Source organism: Oryctolagus cuniculus, chromosome 15, assembly GCF_051225735.1.
Source record: "Oryctolagus cuniculus isolate XC-2025 breed Fujian yellow rabbit chromosome 15, ASM5122573v1, whole genome shotgun sequence".
Classification (NCBI taxonomy): Eukaryota; Metazoa; Chordata; class Mammalia; order Lagomorpha; family Leporidae; genus Oryctolagus; species Oryctolagus cuniculus.
In genome coordinates this window covers 63,440,998-63,455,723 of record NC_142881.1, presented here as the reverse complement: position 1 = coordinate 63,455,723, position 14,726 = coordinate 63,440,998, and positions in this window count along the sequence as shown.

The following is a 14,726-nucleotide window of genomic DNA, read 5'->3' as shown; positions in this document are numbered from 1 at the left end:
CATGGCTTTTAAAATTCTGTACTTTTCTGCAATTATTAGCAAGAATTATCCTACAATGAACTTTCTTTCCCTTTTCCATTACTTGGTTACTCCGAAATACTGTATAATTTATCTTGCATATATTTTAATGGTTTTCTAATTGTTAATGATTCTAATGCACCTCAGTGGTGTGTGTAAGAAATTCCAATTACTTTGAGCTTTTAAAATTATTTTTACAAAAGTACAAAGAAAATATTCTATTTAGCTAGTCAAAAAGTTTGGTTTTCATTTCTGTGATATTGTGAAATGCATATTTGGTCTTTACCCCATTTCCTGACTTACACATCTGAAAATCCTTGGAATTCCAAGAGTGAGGAGTGTCTTGTATGGTAATGTGATGACAAGTCCTAGCAGCCACTAGGTGACTGTAGGGTAGGGACTGGGCACAGCAAGCACCAAAGCATGATTAGAGGATTGGGACTTGTAGGCATCCCAACCCCCAACCTCTGCAGAAAGGAGATATGCAGAAGGGAAAGCTGATCATCAACGGCCAGTGATTTAACCATTAAGACCTTATAATCGGAGTTTCTACAAAAATACAAAAGGATTTAGAGAACTTCTGAATAGCAGAATAAGTGGAGGTTCCTGGAGGTTGGTACACCCAGAGGCAGCATGGAAGAGCTGACCCCTTAGACACTGCCTAGAGTGTGGTTAGATACCCCAGTCTCCCAGCCTCCCTCCCTTAGCTCGAAGTTATCATGACCAATCAACCACTCACTAAAATTAACTCACTGAATTGAGCAAGCAGTATAGCAGGCCCTTACAAGGTTCCTGGTCACCAGACCTCTGAGGTCATTTCTTTCTCCCAAAGATAACATCTTGATGTTCAAGCTTGTCTTGAGGAATTTCTTTACCAGGAATTCCAGGCCTAGACCAAAAAGTAACTACCACCTGCATGTAGCCCCCAGACATACTCAAGTCCACTTTGGCATCATAAAAGTTTTCTAAAGGACGTGATATTGTGACCAAATGAAGGAAGGTCATGAGCACTGAAGTCCAGGCAGTCTGGACATGGTCTGAACATATATTCCTCAGGCCCAACTTCAATATGTAAGAGGGGCTGACGTCTGGGCCGCTACTGTAGCACAGCAGGTTAAGCTGCTTCTTGTGACACCAGGATCCCATACTGGAGTGGTAGTTAAACTCTTGGCTGTCCTGCTTCCAATCCAGCTTTGTGCAAATATGCCTGGAAAAGCAGCATATCATGGCCCAAGTATCTGGGCCCCGCCACCCACGTGGGAGACCCAGATGAAATTCCTGGCTCCCGCATCCAGCAAAGGGAAGCTTGTAGTTAATTCCACTAATCTTCTAAGTTTTCCCTTAGAAAAAGAAATTTACGAGAGCCATGAAAAATCTGCTTCCAGAACAGATATGGAGAAATGAATCAGTGCAGAATAAAAAGTGGGTTTTGCTAGCCATGGGGGTACATCACCTAGACCTCTCTTCAGGAGTACCTGCTGCAGGGAGCATAGCTGATTGACAGCTGACTACTCATTGGTTTCAATGGTTCATGATAGGCAATGCTTCCCCTGGGTGGTTGCCAATCAATGACAACACAATAAGGGGTAATAGCCTGTCCATTCATGAACTAAGATTCTTTCACTCTCACTCAGGAAATTCCCATTGGTCTGCGTAAGTTTTGCCCAGAATTGCTCTAAGATCTAGAGCTCTAACCACCTAATCCTTTCTCTCCTGCCTTCTGTTACAGATGTTGGACCTGCATTACTCTCCCTCACTACTACTGTTCCTTTCTCCTTTATCTTTCATAAGCATTTTCTCCAATAAATCTCTTGCATGTCTAATTCCCATCTTGGGGTCTGCTTCTTGATGAATTCAAAGTAATATGGATGGAAGAGCTCTGTGTCTCTCCCTCTTTCTCTGTAACTCTGCCTTTCAAATAAATAACATAAATCTTAAAAAAAGAATGTAGCTTTAATCTTTCTAGGCTACATTTCAACTGTTGATAGCACATCTAAAAACTTTCTAGGAAAATTAAATCAATAGATGATTAAGATCAAAATATGTACTTTAATTTGAAAATAATATTAATACAAATTTAATATAAATTATTAAATGGTTTTATTGAGAAATGGAGTATGTGCTGGGCCTTAGGTCTTTCAAGCTAAACCTTTTGATTATATAGGTACCATTCATTATTTTATTTATTTTAAAATTTTTTAAAGATTTATTTATTTTATTTGAAAGTCAGAGTTACAGAGAGGCAGAGAAAGAGAGAGAGGTCTTCCATCTGCTGGTTCCATCCATCCCAAGATGGCTGCAACAGCTGGAACTGCACTGATCCAAAGCTAGGAGCAAGGAGCTTCTTCCGGGTCTCCCATGTGGGTGTGGGGGCCCAAGGACTTGGGCCATCTTCTACTGCTTTCCAAGGCCATAGCAGAGAGCTAGATTGGAAGTGGAGCAGCCAAGACTTGAACTGGCGCCCATATGGGACACTAGCACTGCAGGCAGTGGTTTAACCCACTATGCCACAGCACTCACTATACCTGCTATCATTCTTTAGTTTTGGGGTGGTGTGGTTATGTTTAATAGAAATCGCCTTCTAAAACTTATAATGAATTTTCTACAAAAAATCAATTCAGAATTCACAACCAATTTTTCCCCTTAAGGGCCTGCATTTCTATGTGCTGTTAGGTAAGCATATTAGGAAAAGTACAAAGAGAGGCTAGCACTGTGGCATAGTGGGTGAAGCTGCCTGCTAATGTACCTGGAAAAACAACAGAGGATAGCGCAAGTGCTTGGGCCCCTAAACCCATGTGGGACACCCCGCATGAATCTCCTGGTTCTGGCTTCAGCCTGGCCCAGCCCCGGCCATTGCAGCCATTTGGGGAGTGAACCAGTGGATGGAAGATCTCTGTTTCTCTGTAACTCTGATTTTCAAATAAATAAATACTCTTGAGAGAGAGAGAGAGAAAGAGAGAGAGAAGCAAAGAAAGAAAAGAAAGACAAAGAGAAAGAACGGAGGAGTTCATTCATAGTTTGTGGCTTGTTAACAATATTTTTCTTCTTAGCAGAAATACTTTAACTTGAGCTTGCTTTTCTCCTAGTGTAGAACAAAGATATATGGAAATAACCCCCAGGCATCCACAGGGAGAACTTACCTAATGTCTCAAATATTCTATATCACACTTAGAAAGCTCTAAGATCCTTGAGTATTTTTGTTCCGGTTTATTGAAAAGAAAAACAAGGCATTTTTACTTGGCTTTGGACAAAAATCATTTAAAATGCATCAAGAATAGAGAAACAAGGGCAAGGGTTTGGCACAGTAATTCAGACGCCTGCCACCTAAGACGCCCATGCTCCATATCATAGTACGTAGAGTGGAGTCTCAGCTCCATTTTCAATTCCAGTTTCCTGCTAAGTGCACCCTGGGAGGCAGCAGGTAATGAGTCAAGTGGTTAGGCCCCTGCTGCCTATGTGGGAGACCCAGGCTGAATTCCGGACTCCTTGCTTTGGCCTGGCCTAGCGCCAGCTGTTGTAGGCATTTGGGAATTGAATCAGTACATCAAAGATCTCTTTCTGTCTTTCTCTCTCCACCTTCCAAATAAATATAAATAAATAAACATTAGGAACAATGAAATTCAATTTGATTTGGGGGAAAAGGAGCTGTTAATTATACATTGTTTACTTTTCTTGAAAACAAAATCAGATTAAGCAGAAATTTTAGGAGTTCATTGTGGCTGGGGCCACGGCTCAATAGGCTAATCTTCCGCCTGCGGCACTGGCACACCGGGTTCTAGTCCTGGTCGGAGCTCCAGATTCTGTTCCGGTTGCCCCTCTTCCAGGCCAGCTCTCTGCTGTGGCCAGGGAGTGCAGTAGAGGATGGCCCAAGTGCTTGGGCCCTGCACCCGCATGGGAGACCAGGAGGAAGCACCTGGCTCCTGGCTTCAGATCAGCGCGGTGCACCGGCAGCCATTGGGGGGTGAACCAACGGAAAAGAAAGACCTTTCTCTCTGTCTCTCTCTCACTGTCCACTCTGCCTGAAAAGAAAAAAAAAAGAGTTCATTGTGTATTAAAAACAATTCACAAACCAGAGACTCCAAACCAAAAGTGCTAAGAAGCGTGGTTCACAGCAGTTACAGCACAGCTTATAAAGCATAAATGAGGAGATATATTGATCTTTATTGTGACAGACTATTGAGACTGTCTCCTTTTTTTTTTTTTTTTAAGATTTATTTATTTCAGAGTTACAGAGAGAGAGAAAGAAAGACAGAGATCTTCCATCCACTGGTTCACTCCTCAAATGGCTGCAACAGTGGAAGCTGATCTGGTCCAAAGCCAGGAGGCAGGAGTTTCCTCTAGGTTTCCTGTGTGGGTGCAGGGGCCCAAGCACTTGGGCCATCTTTTGCTGCTTTTCCAGATGCATTAGCAGGGAGCTGGATGGGAAGTAGAGCAGCCAGGACTCGAACTAGCGCCCACATGGGATGCTGACACCGCAGCAGGTGGCTTTACCCGCTATGCCACAGCATGGGCCTGGAAATCCTTATAGTGGCTTAGCATTCTATAACCTACAAGACCTAAGTTTAAATTCAGCTGCTGCAGGCACTGCAAGATTTGAATTTCATTTAAATATCTGATTTTTGGGGGAAGCTGGAGTTGAGGGAGCTCAGGTGGGATGGATCAGGGATCAAAAGGTTTAGAGGATTTGGAATAATCAGATAGCAGAAGGGTCTGTAGAGCCTTTAATTTTTTACTACTGTGCTGGAAAGAGTCATTTAGAGAGGTTGTTTTCTGGCTATTTGTCTTTTGGACATCACTGAATATCCAAGAATACATTCCATTGTTTGCGGTATCCTCTTTTCAAGAGCACCCCTAATTTGAACCATATTGTTTAAGTTGAAGATTCTTCAAAGTGGCCATGGCAATTCTACATCACCCATTTTAAAGTTCACCTATTTTTCCAAATGTGCACAAGTCTTTTTTTTTTTTTTTAATTTTATTTATTTGAAAGGCAAATGGACATAGAGAAAGTGAGAGACAGATCTTCTACTCACTGGTTCACTCCCCAAAAGGCTGTAATGGTAGGGGCTAGGACAGTCCAGGGCCAGGAGCCTGAAACTCCATTCAGGTCTCCCATAGGGGTGGCAGGAGCCCAGATCCTTGGACCATCTTCCACTGCTCTCCTAGGCACACTAGCAGGGAGCTAAATCAGAAATGGAGCAGCCAGGACCCGAACCAGCACCCATAAGGGACGCTGGTATCATGGGTGGTGGCTCAACCCATTGCATCACAAGGCCAGCTCTCTGGAACAAGATCTTGTTCTACAGAAAGCAAACATATAGGAAGAGGGGGGTGTTACGGATGTGAGAAAAAGGGCTTGGATCAAATAGAACACATTTTTGCTTTAGATTACCTAAAGCAATTGTATTTAAAGGGAGCCTAGTAGTTCGGCTAAAGTCTAAAATCCAGAACATCATAATTTCCTTCCTGTATAAACAGAAGGGTGACTTACCAAGAAGCTTAGCAAAAACACAGGTAAACACAGTAACATTAGGAATATCAAAATCCAAATCTGAGCTTAGATCCCAGAGAGACTTACCGTAGAACTCTGGAGTCAGGGAGAGAGCCGCGAGCGCTGTGGCTCCATGAGGCTCATGAAGGGTCTTCTGAGGTTCCTATTTCTGACAGCAAAACTGTTAAAAACAAAATGAGATCATGTCCAAAGTTTCCAAGATTATTGCACATAAAAAACAGTTCACTAACTGGGAGAATTCAAAGTGACAGTGGTTAAGAGGCTTGGCTCACCACAGTTCCAGTGCAGCTTATAAAACATAAATGAAGTAATTTGAGACCATTACTGTGATTGCCTATTATAAACTTACATTTCTTTGAGGGCAACTAGAGGCATAGAAGCTTACTTGTCTGCAGCTGATTTATCCAATTTTAATAACTTACATTACTGATAAGAAAGAACAGCATCAGTTTTGTCTGTGTTGAGAATAGGCATTTTTGGGAGAACTCAGCATAAATTTTTGTTACATGGCAGTGGGCAGTTGGCTCAGAGAAATGTCCAAACTGTGCCTTTGATTTTAAATTTTCTTTAATACATTTAACTCCTCACCTTGAAAAACACACAGCACAATCAAAAAACTTTAATATTACATTGTTGGGCCGGCGCCGCGGCTCAACAGGCTAATCCTCCGCCTTGCGGCGCCAGCACACCGGGTTCTAGTCCTGGTTGGGGCGCGAGATTCTTTCCCGGTTGCCCCTCTTCCAGGCCAGCTCTCTGCTGTGGCCCGGGGGTGCAGTGGAGGATGGCCCAAGCACTTGGGCCCTGCACCTAGGTGGGAGACCAGGAGAAGCACCTGGCTCCTAGCTTCAGATCAGCGTGATGCGCCGGCTGCGTCGCGCCGGCTGTGGCGGCCATTGGAGGGTGAACCAACGGCAAAGGAAAATCTTTCTCTGTCTCTCTCTCTCACTGTCCACTCTGTCTGTCAAAAAAAAAAAATTACATTGTTGACAATATAAAAATTAAACCAAAATGTTGAAATATCAAAAATGATACATTTTGTATAGTAGCAAAATAGCTGCCTTTCCCCCAAAGTGATAGTGATTTGTGGTTACAGGTTGACACAGAGAACATGTAACAAAATGTAAATATTAGATCTTATTATTTTAAATATTCTAAAGGAAAAAAATGGAGGGCTTTCTAGAGACAATACTGGTTGGTGAGTGGTATGTGTGCAGTATTATATTCTATTATCTAATTAGTATACTTAAGGTCAAATACTTGTGAAGGACATCCATTCACTAAATTACCATTTAGTAATTTCCCATAATACGCCAGATACTGTCTTGGGTTTTAGAACACTTGAAGATGACTCCCTGTTTGGCTTCAAAGATCCTTTTAGCTCAGCTATTCCTAGAGAGTGACAGCCTACTGATTTTCCCTATTGCAGAATTAGTATGTATATAATATTATTATTATTAAATCTTGGAATGTGTTTCCTTCAATTCTCTACTGAACAAATATCTAATAAATAATTGTGACACCAATCTGCCAAGTCCTTTTGAAAAGAGATGTCATAAACCAAGGAAGAAAAACCAAAGTATACAAAGATTGATTGAATGGCCAGATCATTAAACAGGAAAAGGATCCACAACATGGCACATCATTTCTGGCAGAAAAGAAGACTCAGAGGTTTCAGAGAGGGGTAAGAATGTGGTGCAGCATTTAGTCATTGCTTGGGACATCCTTATCCTGTATCAGAGTGCCTGGTTCAAGTCCTGCTTACTTTGCTTGCAATCTAGCTTCCTGTTAACACACACTCTGGGAGGCAGCAGGTGATGGGTCAAGTCCTTGGGCCCCTGTTCCTTGATTGAGTTCTGGGCTGCTGGCTTTAGCTTGCTGGCCCAGTCCTGGCTGTTGTGAGCTTTTGAGGAATAAACTAACACATGGAAGATTTCTCTTTGTTTTTCTGTCTCTGTGTGTATCTGTCAAATAAAATGAAAATAATTAAATAAATTTTTGAAAAGAACTTTCAGAGAAACAATATTTAAAAAATAAAGAATCAGGGGCCAGTGCTTTGGTACAGAAGGTTAAACCTCTGCAGTGCCAGCATCCCATATGGGCACCAGACAGAGTCCTGGCTGCTCCACTTCCCATCCAGCTCTCTGCTATGGCCTGGGAAAGCAGTGGAAGACAGGCCAACCACTTGGGCCCATGTCTTTATGTGGGAGACTTAGAAAAAGCTCCTGGTTCCTGGCTTCAAATTGGCTCAGCTCCAGCCGTTGTGGCCATTTTGGGAGTCAATCAGTGGATGGAATCTCTCTCTCTCTATCTTCCCTTCTCTATTTCTGCCTTTTAAATAAATAAAATAAATCTTTAAAAACAATAACGAATCAGAATTACATTGCACTCCTAGAGATAACACTAGAAGCTAGAAGACAGAAGTATGATATCTTAAAAATCCTCAGGGAAAAATATTTTCAATCTAGATTTCTATACCCCATCACACTACCGATTAAGCATACGACTGAACTAAAGGTAATTTCAGATGCAGAAGGTGTCAAAATTTTTGCTTTGTTTCTTTGGAGACTACTATAGAAAGAAAAAGAGAGAAATGCTTACTGAAAAACAAAGAATGATGAAGACAAAGAAATAGAAGTAAATTATTTACTTATTAAGTAATTATTTAATTTTGGCACAAAAACTTTGTATAAAGATTTTATTTATTTGTTTGAGAGGCAGAATTACGATAGAGAGAGGCAGAGACAGAGAGATCTTCCATCTGCTGGTTCACTCCCCAAATGGCCACAATGGCCAGAGCTGGGTCTATTTGAAGTCAGGAGCTTCTTCCAGGTCTCCCACGTGGGTGCAGAGGCCCAAGCACTTGGGACACCTTCTACTGCTTTCCCAGGCTATTAGCAGAGAGCTGGATCAGAAGAGGAGAAACCGGGACACAAACTAGTGCCTACACGGGATGCTGGCACTGTGGGTAGAGGTTTAGCCTACTATGCCACAGTGCCAACCTAATGGTACAAAAAATTTAAAAAAATTCATGCAAACAGGCATCTTTTAAAAAGTTCATGGAAAATGTGTATTATGAAAAATCTATGCATGGATTTCAAAATCACTTTACACCAAAATAAACTTTAATTTATTAGTCTTTAGATTATTATTCATTCATTAGATAGGTAGAGAGATAAGAGTGCCCATCTGCTGGTTCACTCTCCAAATGCCTGCAATGGCTGGGGCTGAGACAAACTGAAGCTTGGAGCCAAGAAGTCAATCTAGGTCTCCCATGTGAGTGGCAGAAGTTCAATTACATGAGCCATCGCCTGTTGCTCCCAGGATCTGCATTAACAGGAATGCTGCAATCAGAAGCCAGAGCTAGGAGTTGAATCCACACACTCTGATGTAGGATGTGGGCATCCTGACCATTTTTCTTTTTCTTTTTTAAAGATTTATTTATTTATTTAAAAGAGCTACAGAGGGGAGAAAGAGAGAGAGATTTTTCATTCATTGGTTCATTCCCTAAATGGCCTCAACAGCTGGAGCTGGGCCAGGCAGAAGCCAGGAGCTTCTTCTGGGTCTTCCATGTGGGTGCAAGGGCTCAAGCACTTGGGCCATCTTCCACTGCTTTCCCAGGCACATTAGCAGGGAGCTGGATTGGAAGTGGAGCAGGCGGGACTTGAAACAGCACCCATATGGGATGCAAACATTGCAGGTGGTGGCTTAACCCATTACTCCACATTTGCCAGCCTCCTAATTGACATCTTAACCATTAGGCCAAATGCGCATCCTAACCATGTTTCCATTCTATCGTCCATGAATTTCTTGAAGTACCCTTGTATGTTCATTCACAGTAAATATTTATCGAGTATCCACTTTAAGTCACAAACAGGGAATCACTTTCATAGAGCTTTCAGTTTAGTAGAGGAAGATAATTAATAGTAAGTTATATAATATAGAAGAAGGCAATGCATGCCATGAATAAGTTAAAAAGTGAAATAGGAGGTGCATTAAAATTGCTATGATTGGTAGGAGAGTACAGTGTATATTACAATTTAAAATAAGATGGTCAGCGTAGAGCTCACTGTGAAGTAACATCTTATGGCAGACCTGAGAGAAATTAGGAAATTAGTCACATGATATGTCGCTCCCCCTCTTCGTGGAGGAACGACACAGGACCCTGCGCTGTTCTTTTGTCTGCTCGGCCCTCCCCGGGTTTGCTGCTGGTCCTTCCCGGGTTGGCTGCCGACCCCTCCACCTCCGTGGAAGGGCGGTTCCCCCTGCCACATTCCCCACTTCCGCGGGGGAGCGGCACACCGCCGGCCGGCTCTCTCTCGGGGGCTGCTCAGATGTTCCTCAGGTGTTCCTGGTGCATGTTGTCTCTCTCCTCCTTTATAGTCCTCTTCCACCAATCCCAACTCTGCTACCCACACACCGAGCACGCAGCTCTCCTCCAATCAGGAGCAGGATCAGCTCCTGCAGCTTATCAGTCAAATTGGCAAGAGGCATCTGCGTAGAAGTTGTTTGGTTTCTCTCAGCGCCATATTGTGGGAGAGCAGATGCATAGAATAAGTCTTAATTCCAGTAACTTAGTCTAGTCTCAGTTGCTCCCCACAATGGTACAAAAACAAACAAACAAACAAACAAAAAACAACAAAACAAACAAACAAAAACCCAGTCATGTGGTATATGCCGGTAATGGTGGAGAGTCATGAAAGTTAGAGATGCCGGAGCCCAGGGAAATGAGGACAGAGAGACAGTGGGGAGGGATGTGACAGTTCCTGGAGGGCCCTCGTAATCACCAATAACTGGCTTGAGAATAGCCTATAGTCAGACAAGGGCAGAAATGGGGAGATTACAAGGAGGCAGTTGGATTGCCTCATAAGGAAGCAATTATCCTGATAATTTAGGCAAGAGATGTCCGTGGCACAGACTACAGTAGTACATCTGTTCGAGAGTTAGAGGAGGATTGGTGCCAGACACAGAGAAAACAAAGCATATTAAGGAAATAAGCCAATTGTTAATGCAGGAAAAGAAGAAAATGGTGTAAGAGGTGGTAACTATAATAGTCCACATGACTCAGTTGTGAATAATGTTTACATAACCATAATATTTTAAACATAAAATGTTAGTTTAACAAAATATTATATGGTTAGATTGGGAGCGGGTATGGTGAGAGTATGGCTAATTTATCTAGCATAAAATTTCTATATCTCACTTAAAATTTTTTAACACAATAGAAAAATGTGCAAAGAATATAAATCAACAATTCAGAGAAATACACAGTAAAAACACATATAAAATTCATTCAAATTCCCTTAAAAATAAACTCTTTTTTAAAATAGGGGAAACTGGGGCTAGCATTGTGGTGCAGCAGGTTAAGCCACTGCTTGCGTTGCTGGCATCCCATATCAGAGTGTCGGTTCAAGTCTAGCTCCCTGCTAATGATCTTGGGAAGTCTGAGGAAGAGCCAAGCACTTGGGCCCCTGCACCTATGTGGGAGACCCAGATGGAATTTCTGGCTCCTGGTTTCAGTCTGGTAAAGACTGCCTGTTGCAGCTATTTGGGGAATGAGTGTATGGAAGATCTCTGTCTCTTCCTGTTTCTCTTTGCCTTTCAATAAAATAAATAAAACCTTTTTTAATAAAAAGGAAAATTAAAAACACAGCTTAATGATAGATATACCTTCTGAGAACTGCATCATTCGATAACTTCGTTGCTGTGTGAACATCACAGAATGTACCTGTACACACCTAGATGGTGTAGGCCAACCACATGAAGTGGTCTCTTGATACAATAAACAGATACAACAAACACAAGATGTACGAGGCTGCTGCTGTAGTAAATGAGCATATGTTTTACGATAAAATAAAATAAAAAAAATAACTATAGGGGCCGGCATTGTGATGTAGTGGATAAAGCTGCCACCTGCAATGCCAACATCCCCTATAGGTGTTGGTTTGAGTCCTGGCTGTTCTATTTCCAATCCAGCATCCTGCTAATAGCATAAAAAAGCAGCAGAAGATGGTCCAAGTGCTTGGGCCCCTGCCACCCACGTGGGAGACCCAGAAGAAGCTCCTGGCTCCTGGCTTTGATCCGGCCCAGACCTGGACGTTGTTACCTTTTGAGGAAGTGAAACAGTGGATGGAAGATTGATCTCTCTCTCTCTCTCTCTCTCTCACTCTGCCTTCCAAATAAATAAAATACATATTTTAAAAAATAACTATAAGGAGTATACTTTGAAATTGGGTTAAAAAGTATAGCTGGTAGGCCAGTGCTGCGGCTCAATAGGCTAATCCTTCGCACCCCAGGTTCTAATCCTGGTTGGGGCGCCGGATTCTGTCCCAGTTGCTCCTCTTCCAGTCCAGCTCTCTGCTATGGCCCGGGGAAGGCAGTGGAGGATGGCCCAAGTGCTTGGGTCCTACACCCCATGGGAGACCAGGAGGAAGCACCTGGCTCCTGGCTTCGGATAAGCGTGGTACACTGGCTGCCATGCGCCGGCTGCAGCAGCCATTGCGGGGTGAACCAATGGAAAAGGAAGACCTTTCTCTCTGTCTCTCTCTCACTGTCCACTCTGCCTGGCAAAAAAAAAAAAAAAAGTATAGCTGGTAAATACATAAACCAGTAACAGAGCCATTTATTATCAAGTTTTACGTACTACGCATAATTGTGTGTGCTATATTTTTATACGACGGGCAGCCCAGCAGGCCTGTTTATACCAGCCCTACCACACACATGTGAGTCATGCTTTGTGTCACAACATTAGGACAGCCAGGACACCCCAGGCGACAGGAATTCCTCAGCTCCATTACAGCCCGATGCAGTCCACTGTTGACTGAAACGTTGCTATGCACACACCGCTGTACAATGAGATATCACATTTCACCCAATCAGACTGGCAAATACAGAGAAGTTTCACAGCACGTTATGTCAGGGAGGACAATGGGCTAACAGACACACTCATACATTGTTTGTGGAACATAAATCTATACGGCAATTTGGTAAAGTCTATCAAGATTACAAAATGTAGATACTTCTTCCCAGAAATGTCTGTTGCCCAGGCTGCTGGGAATTCTGTCAGCAGATAACTTTCGTTGTCAGCCGCTTCATGATTTTCTGGGGCAACCCACATCCAGTGACTGAGGTAAAGGCCTGGCCATTCCTACCCAATGTAGAACAGCTCTCATGAGTCAGTTCATTCCGTGGTTTCCCTCTGGGGCTAACAGAGGCTGAGTGAGTGCATCACAGGTCAGCTTCTTCCTCTGCCTAATTCTGCCTCTGCTTCCTCCCTTCCACAGCTGTTGAACCCGAGGGCAGCCTCTAATAAACATCTTGAACTTGAAATTCTGCCTCAAAGTCTGTTTCCCAGAGAAACCAGGCTGCGGAACTTCAGACTCTACCATTCTGGCCAGGAATTAATTCCAGTGACTCGCACACAGCCAAATGACGCATTTTCAAGATTATTCATTGCAGATTATTTGTAAGAGCAAAAATCAGAAATAACCTAAATGTTTAATGGCATAAACCAGGTGACTGATTAAATGAAGGTGTAGGTGTGTGTGTGTGTATGTGTTAAAATGTAACACTATATACTAACAAGAAAAGCTAATGAAGTCTTTTATACAGTGATATGAAGTGATTTGTGTGAATATGAATGAAGGATGCATAAAAACCAGTTTTGCTGGTTGCCTATGAGTAGATGTGATGTCTCAGGGACAAAGGTATGCAGCTTTGTACTTTAACAATTTTAAAACTTGTGAATGTGTTGCATGATGAGTAGAAGAAAACTTTTTCTAGTTCCAATTGTTTCACTTTTAAAAGCTGGGGCTGTGGCACAACAGGTTAAAACCTTGGCTGCAGCACTGGCATCCTATATGGGCGCTGGTTCAAGTTCCAGCTGCGAGGCTTCTGATCCAGCTTCCTGCTAATGTACCCGGGAAACCAATAGAAGATGGCCTAAGTCTTTAGGCCTCTACACCCACGTGGGAGACCCTGAAGAACCTCCTGGCTCCTGGCTTCGGATCAGCTCAGCTCTGACCGTTGTGGCCATTTGGGAATGAACCAGCAGATGGAAGACCCCTCTCCGTCTGTCTCTCTTTCTCTACCTCTCTCTGTAACTCTTTTTTTTTTTTTTTTTTTTGACAGGCAGAGTGGACAGTGAGAGAGAGAGACAGAGAGAAGGTCTTCCTTTGCCGTTGGTTCACCCTCCAATGGCCGCCACGGCTGGCCGCGCTGTGGCCAGCGCACTGCGCTGATCCGAAGGCAGGAGCCAGGTACTTATCCTGGTCTCCCATGGGGTGCAGGGCCCAAGCACTTGGACCATCCTCCACTGCACTCCCTGGCCACAGCAGAGAGCTGGCCTGGAAGAGGGGCAACCGGGACAGAATCCGGCGCTCCGACCGGGACTGGAACCCGGTGTGCCGGTGCCACAAGGTGGAGGATTAGCCTAGTGAGCCGCGGCGCTGGCCAACTCTTTCATATAAATAAAATAAATCTTTCTTTAAAAAAGAAATAATTTTTTAAAAAATGTTGCTTTGATAAAATAAAAATTAATAGGCCTGTCAAATAATAAACAAAAGAACATGTTGTACAGAATGAGTCCCAATTAAAAGACAAAAGTTATGTATATTTACAGCTACACATACTGATAGAAGCTTAGAAAATGGAAAGACACAAAAACTTAGCACTGATTGTATTTGTGGGTAACATTAGATTGGAAAAAAATCATTTTTTATTTCAAATGCTTCTCAATTGTTTAAGGGTATGCATACCTTCATAATTTATAAATGTTTAACATTGATAGGGCCATTAACATTTTTTTTAAAAAAACAGGCAGAGTTGGACAGTGAGAGAGAGAGGGAGAGGGAGAAAGGTCTTCCTTCCGTTGGTTCACCCCTCAAATGGCTGCCATGGCTGGTGCGCTGCGCCGATCCGAAGCCAGGAGCCAGTTGCTTCCTCCTGGTCTCCCATGGGGTGCAGGGCCCAAGCACTTGGGCCATCCTCCACTGCCTTCCCAGGCGACAGCAGAGAGCTGGACTGAAAGAGGAGCAACCGGGACAAAACTGGTGCCCCAACCGTGACTAGAACCTGGGGTGTTGGCGCCACAGTCGGAGGATTAGCCAAGTGAGCTGCGCTAGCCGGGACCATTAACATTTAAAAATAGGGGAAAATCAAGTGGGGGATTATTTTAGAGGAAACTAAAATGCTTACAGAA